Source organism: Zonotrichia leucophrys, chromosome 3 (genome assembly GCF_028769735.1).
Source record: "Zonotrichia leucophrys gambelii isolate GWCS_2022_RI chromosome 3, RI_Zleu_2.0, whole genome shotgun sequence".
Taxonomy (NCBI): domain Eukaryota; kingdom Metazoa; phylum Chordata; class Aves; order Passeriformes; family Passerellidae; genus Zonotrichia; species Zonotrichia leucophrys.
The window spans coordinates 103,987,866-103,995,269 of NC_088172.1; the positions used below are offsets into that span (position 1 = coordinate 103,987,866).

General features: G+C 39.5%; 1 long non-coding RNA gene across 2 annotated transcripts in view; it reads right to left on the reverse strand.

Moving 5' to 3' along the window:
- Window positions 1–7,344, reverse strand: part of LOC135445056 (uncharacterized) — a 42,939-nt gene extending 35,595 nt beyond the window's left edge. Inside the window, exons 1-2 of one of the 2 annotated variants that reach the window (XR_010439450.1) lie at window positions 7,252–7,344; window positions 5,264–5,434 (exon numbers count right to left, since the gene is read on the reverse strand). This is a non-coding gene — a long non-coding RNA (uncharacterized LOC135445056). Of the gene's footprint in view, window positions 1–5,263; window positions 5,435–7,179 lie in introns of both variants that reach the window. The other variant, XR_010439449.1, reaches the window with a different exon arrangement.
- Window positions 7,345–7,404: the final 60 nt, after the last annotated feature.

Genomic DNA, 7,404 nt, shown 5'->3' on the forward strand with positions numbered 1-7,404 from the left:
CTCTTCCTTGCCATTTGACAACAGCTAAAAGCACAGCAACAAGTTTTCTACCAGAATTCCGCTAATTCAGGTTCAGGATGTGCTCCTTCCACCTGAATTTGGCTCTATATCAAATTCTGTTCAAATCTAAGTAAGATGCTCACTTTCTTGACACACATCTTTAAAGTTACAGATTTAAAGGAGATTTCATCCTCCTGTATTATCCAGATTTTTTTAGTTGTCTCCATAGCAGTAAGTTTCCACTGCTGTTAAGTGTTACCAAAAGTTTTGTTTTCTTTAAGTGGAAAAGAAGTACAGTTGGGTTTTATTCCAACTTTATAAAACAGGGCAGAGAGAATAATTCTCTGGAAGATTCAGAAAATTATTTTACATTGCTTCAGCCTTTTCCTCTCAACTCCAAGGACATTCACCACTACACTCCTCTGACCACCTTTTTCATTATTAAGCAGCCTCATAAGGATATTACTCTGATTTAGAGAATGTTTTACTGGAAGCAAGTTCCAAAGAGCCTCTTTCCTACTACATTCAATGTGTTAAGCATTCACTATCAGCTCTGGGATTTACTGAGAACTCAGCAAAGTCTGTTCTCATTCTCCATCAAAGATTAGAAAATTTAGGTGTTTCTATAGTTACAAAGAGCTAGTTTCTGGAAAGCCCTTTATCAGGAATGAACTCTGCCTCACTGAAATGAGATTCTCCTTACTGTTATTTTAAAAATTCTCAAGATCACCTAGCCAGCATTAAAGGGATTCCACTAGTGGCTATGCAACCAGCTTTTGCTACGCTCTGGTTCTCTCCCAGGAAACTGAAGGCTTTTATCTGCTGCCAGCTAAGAAATATCCACTAGACTGAAAATCCACTGTATACTTTTTGGAAAGCTGCAGGGCTGAAGGTAAAAGCTGAACAGCACTGAGGTTTCTTTTCTAATCTGTTTCAAGTTCTGCACTCTTGGATGCTGTTAATTATAGTACAGTATGAAACTAGCAATATTAAAACCTATTTATTCTCAGTCTTAGTAGTTGAAGGTAATTAATACTTTTATCTTCCTACGTGCTTCATTGATGGGGCACATGAAAGGATAAATGAAATTAATCCACATGTAGTTTAAAGAAAAAGAAAATCAATTTATAAAGTTACAGTCCCAGGAAAGAGGCAGGGCAGTCTATGCAGGTCTCCTGCTTAGTGAAAAACACAGATTTCTACAGGAGTGAAAATAACCATCAGTATGCTGAGCTGCAGGATAACAGTCCCAGATCTGTGTCTGTTGCTGCTTTAGACCCAGCCTTTAGCAGAGACCTTCACCCAAAATTCACATTCTGCCTCACACTATTACAAGATAACAAGATTTACACAGCGTAGTTACAAATCAAGTGTTTGGCAAGCAGCTGCTTCCACAGCCATGACTAACCAGGGGTGGAGAACACGTACCATAAACACCTGAACGCCTCAGTGCTTTATTTGTGCCTAAAAACCTAATTTTACTTCCTGATTCTTGCCTCAGGAATTTGTGGGCACTGAAGGAAATCCTGAAGCAAAACCAGACAACTCACAGACACGGTTGCACTCATGAGGGTGATTCTCACTCAGCAAGGTTGCTGTGATTTCATTGCTGGGCACTCTGAGCTTCAGAGCTCAGCCCTGCCCTTATCAGGCTCCTCACTCACAGCAGAGTCCACTTCACACACTATGAAACATGCACAAGGGTCATACACTAAATAAAAGCCCCTGCAGAAGCCTTAAGTTCCCACTTAAGATGATGATTCCAAAAAGTGCAGCTTTAACAGCAGCTCATTGCTTTCTAGGAACGTTGCAACTAATTGTATTTATCCAGGCACACAGCATATCCAGTGCCTTTATCCACATGCATTACACAACAGTACACAGAAATATTAATAACCTGCTGGTCATCTGTTGGGGAAGGAACGAGCAGCTTCACAAAAAGGATACCTGCACAGATGTGGACTACCTGGAAAATTCACAAACACATGAAACCAGTTGTTCCCTCCACTTTCCCAAAAGTTTTGATGGAACATTTCTTCCCCCTGCCAAGTTTTCAGCAATCAACAAGGCACAATATTTTTGTGGCAATATTGATGTGACCAAAACAATTTTACTTATTGAGATGTGTCTCAGTTTTAGCTGTGTAATGAATTCTTGGCTTTACTTTCCTGTAGCACCTCTGCAAACAACCAGCATGTTACAAAGATTAAATTGTGACTCCAAGATCACACTTGTCCCTGTTTTCACTTTATGGTAAAACAGTCCCAAAGTTTGAGAGCACAATTAGAAGCAACCTTAAACAAGTTAGCATTATTTCTTAAATACCTGGAATAATTAAATACTCCTGTGCAAAATAGCAAAGAACATCTAGAGACTTCTACTTAAAGAGTGAACTCAGGCATCCCAGAAAGGAGTTACTGGACCTGGCTAACATCAATTAAATAAGGGATCCCCAGGAAAAACAGAGTGCCTCAAAGATGGAAAACTTCTCTGGCAAACTTGTAGTCAATCAATCTTCAATAATCTCAGAAAATGATAATCCTGTGTATCTGGAGCCTTTACAGCAATCTTCCCTGTGAACACCTCCCCTTTATTCCACTACTTCAAACAGCAAGCAAAAAAAAAGGGAAACTTTCAGACTAGAATGAAATTTGTTAATAGAAAATGGACCAAATCTACATTATTCAGGAGAAACCAGGCAGATGAAAGTACAATAAAGACAGTGCAGGGGCTTATTTGCACAATTGCCATTTTCTTCTTTTTGCACAGCATAAAGAAAACCAAAGCCAGGAGTCATTTTTATTTATCCCAAGTAGGAACCCTTTGTATTTCAGTGGAGCCAATGCACCCAAGAATGAGCCCTGCATTCAGGAGCTGAACAACATTTCAGCATTTCACCCACCCACAGGAAAGCCCATCCCAGCACTGTATTCCTGAGGCACACCTTGGACTGCCTCATTTAAAAGCAGCTGTCAGGAACATCAGGCACATCTAATCCTCTGTTCACTTGTTTGTCTCTTGCTTTCTATTCTTTCACTCAATTTTTACCTGTAGCTAAGACAAAACATAATATAATAAAAAATTAAAATTTTAAATTTCTAAGATTCATTATTTTTAAAAAATGTGTTAAAAATTGGAACTTATCAGGAAACTGATAAACTTGCGTATTCACATGCAATATTGATTTTTTTCTATGTCTGTTTGCCAGTCATCAAGGCAGAAGTAACTGAATAAGCATAGCCACTGACACACACACAGATAGGTAAGAAGTCCTAAAGAATATTCACATAAACTACATAATTGCAGTAACTTTGCTCTATAATGTTCCTCTTGCTTTTTCTTAATTTTTTCAGCCCATTACTTGTCACTCTTCTCTGCTTCATCTCCTCTTCTTTTTCAGGAGAAACTTTTAACTATTTTTTATTTAAAGACTTAAAGCATCCACTTCATGCTTAACTTGCACATAAATTCCCTGACTAAACAACTGCTCAAAAAGAAACTATTATCAATTATCTATGGTTTACTTCATCAACTACAACAAAGAAAGCTTGTGAACAATGCACCAGACTGGATAAAAGTGACGAAATCACAAAATCCTCTAAAAGAAGCTGAGCTTTATTTATGCCTTCTTCTGTTTCTGCATGAAGTTGAACAGAACACCATCAGATATAAAAAGGTGAGGGGAAAAAACCCTTCAACAGAGTTGTACTGCAAGGTTAATGGGTATGAAAATTTCTCCCCACTCGCACATACAATTGAGGTGTTACTGTAATTATCAGTATCCATTCCCCTCCTTAAAGTTTCCCGGCAAGCAGCAATCAGAATTATATTCGATCTCTGCATGAAACTAATGAATTCATGACAAAGAGGACTCCTCAACACGATAAGGGATGGTGTATCAGGGGTATTAGCACCAGGCTTTAATGCTCAAAAACAGGCTCACAGCCACGCTCACACTATAATGGAACTGGAACAGCACCAGTGTCACACACCAGCAGCTGCCCAAGGGCTTGTGTCCCCATCAGAGGAGTCAAGGAAAATGCAAAGATTAAAGAGATTTGTTCTCTTCCTAGATCAAGAAAATAAAAAAGTACACTTGTCTGCTCTCCATGTAAAGATTTTCATAAAGATATTCATCTGTAGAAACTTCTGTTCAGGTCAGAGAAAATACTTTTTCAACAATAACAAGTTACACCTCTTCAGTACCCCTGTGAAATAAATATTACCTCCAAAATTAAGGCAGTTTGCTGAAGGAAAAACTACAGGAGCCATATCCTGTTAAATTTGGGCAACACCTTCCTGGCAACTATTTCTGACCCAGGAGATTTTCTGAACCTATACCACCACATAATTTTTTTTTTACTTCTTCAGGTGCAGCTGCAGAGATCACTGTTCTTGTTATAAAGGGGCAGTCTTAAATTACAAGTGCACTTTTCACTCAATTTTCCTCCCCAAATGAAAGCACATTAAAGGATAAGTGAAAGGGCAAGGAATTTTATGCATGTAATAGCTTTGGAGAGTACCAGAGCTCAAATCAAATCTTGACAGAACTACAATACCCAGGCTCTCCATGGGACGTGCAAACACTTCACCACACAAGGTTTCCCCTAAGAGTGAAACCCCAAGAAACTAAAGGAACCTACAATACCCTATGCCAAATGCTATCATCCTTAGACTTTGTTAAGCAGATCTTTTGTTCATCCTTAGGCATCACAGGTTCCATCCACACTTCCCCACAAAATGGGTATCCCAGACACACAGTCCCTACAACATATGCATGCTGGTGGAATGAAAAATTACTGTTTAATGGGCAAATATGAGTGAAGAAAGGGAGATGGTGGATTTGGACTTGGTTGTAACAAATACACAGCTTAGGAAACAGCTGGAAAAGCAAAAAGTCCTGAACACCCTCTGCTATCATTTCCCAGTTCCCAGACATGAAAAGCTGTACCCCACTATCAGATGGCAGAACAGCAGCATCCTTTGGATGACTGGCTCAGGTAATCAAAGCAGAAAACAGCCAGAAATGACACTGCCAAGTGATTAGAAGAGAACCGGTTGTAAATTTAAACACCCTTTTGATTCATTAATCTCCAGCAGCTAAAGACAAACCTAAAGCGAAATTACCGTGATTGTGAACCGAGCACTCCTGTCCTGTGGCTATTTTTCGGCCTGCTGAGAGAGAATGAGCTGATCAAAGAGAGACACTTGAGTGAGATTAGTGCTGCTTCAGCGAGCTCACAGTGAGCTCCCATTAACCAACCTGTTCTAACGCCGGCGTTCATCTGTGCTTCCCGGGAGTGACCCGTCCATCTCCCGGTGACAATGGCACCTGCCCGGCCACCCTCTGCAGCTCCAGCAAAGCCTCCTGCTCCCCATGGACAGGGAAGGGCGCCAGGAATTCCACATCAACGCATCAGCCTTCCAAACTTCCCTGGGAAAACAAAGCACAGGTCCCATTCTGTTGGCTCATCACCAGGGGCTCATGGAAATCCCACCGAGTGACTGCAGTGAAGGGAAGAATCCCCGGGAATTGCCCATGTGAGGGAATTATCACAAATATTATAGGGGTAGGCAGCCTGGAAGGACAAGTGGCACTGGAACAGAGCAGTCCCAAAGGGATGGCCTCCAAAGCAAGCTTGGTGTTTCAGCTGGCTTCTAATATAAAATGTTTTATGCATTTACAAGTCTCAGCAGCTTGTAAGGTTACAATTCTACAGAATTACAGCCCCTCGGTAAATTGATGAAATTGAAAAATAAAGGAAAAAAACCCCCAAATCCACAACAAAGTGCTCAGATCCTACAGCCACCACTTATTTAAATCCACCCAAGATCTGTCCTCAGTAACCCCACCTTCTGCTGTTCCACTGTTATCTCTCAACATAGATCTTCCACGTGATAGATTAGTAAATCCTGGGAACATTTATTACAAAATGCAGCTTTCCAGAATTGAATTTCATATTTTGGCTGATATTCATCAGAGCCTAAATTTATATATACAAATTATTGCTGACAAAAATCTCTCTAGTGAAATATAGTGCATTACACAGATAAGATCCTCTGCACAAATACAAGGTTTGAATAAACTATTTTTTTTCTGATAAATTTCTGTGATGTGGACAATATTTTAATACCACACAAATATTTTCTCTGCAGCAGTCTCCCTTTAGGCATATTTCACAGAGAGTCAGGTGCAGTAGTTGGTACATAACTTTTCATGCATAAACCCCAAATTTCTTCAGATCTGCCTTTAAAAAAATCTGTTTAGGCTCATTCATCTTTAATCATTAAAATTTTATAGTGTTTAAATGTGATAATCACAAAGCATTTTATCAAATAAAATAGCAATGGGTAATTAGCTCACTTGGGATAGAGAGAAACAGTTTTTAAAGAGGGAAAAATGGATAAAGTTGCCACTTCCCACTGAAAAGGGACAGTCATTTACAAGCAAAATTCCCTATGGGACACAGGGACAGACCCAAGTGGAAAAGGGGTAAGAAACAACAACAGCAAGATTATAAGGAATATACAGAAAACTTCTTTTATCCAGGAATAAGGAGGCTGTCAAATTTCACAAGTCTATCAAACACGTGGTCTCCCACAAGCGCTTTATAAACCACATCACACTAACATCATTAACTGCACAGATTAGATTAAAATCACATATACAGACTCTGACACGAAAAAATGCATAGCTAGGTGTTTACAAAGCAGCTCTCCATAATTCAGGAATAGCCTCTAACAGATTGAAAGTACTCAGATACCATCTCATTTTTACCACAGAGAAGGAAATTCACAATGCAGCAGCAATTTAAAAACTAAAACAAACCCAAACATCCCCCCCAATTCACATCACTCTCAAGCTAATGCTATAAGCATGACACCAAGAAAGAACCCTGGCTACAATATTTAATTCCTTTTTGGCCAGGTGCTTCACAAAAGTTAACAAATCCAGCACTGCCTTGAAACCACCTGTCCTCAAACTCTATACACTCTGGAACACGACATGGTTTAGTCACTGCTACAGATAAAACCGTGGCAGTAACACGGGCAGAATATACAGAATAAATCACAATCAAATAACTAGTAGTAACTAACTAATGCTAGACTAAATAAACGGCAGACAAGAGGAGACGCTTATTTTCTGTTAAAAAAACCCAAAAAACCAAAACTCTTAACTCTTTATTAGCTGAGCATTGAAGATGGTTAAGCTGGATTAGTCTTCACTTCCATTTAACATTTGAGTTGTACCTGAAGAAAAGCTTCTGTGCTTGAAGAGCTGCTAATTTTTTTCCCTAGATGTTCCAGGTGATTTAAAGGCAAGTATCACTCCTCCACTAAAAACCTCCCATCACATCTGTGGGCAAGCAAAGCTCACATTCAGGTACTTAAGCATGCAGCAGA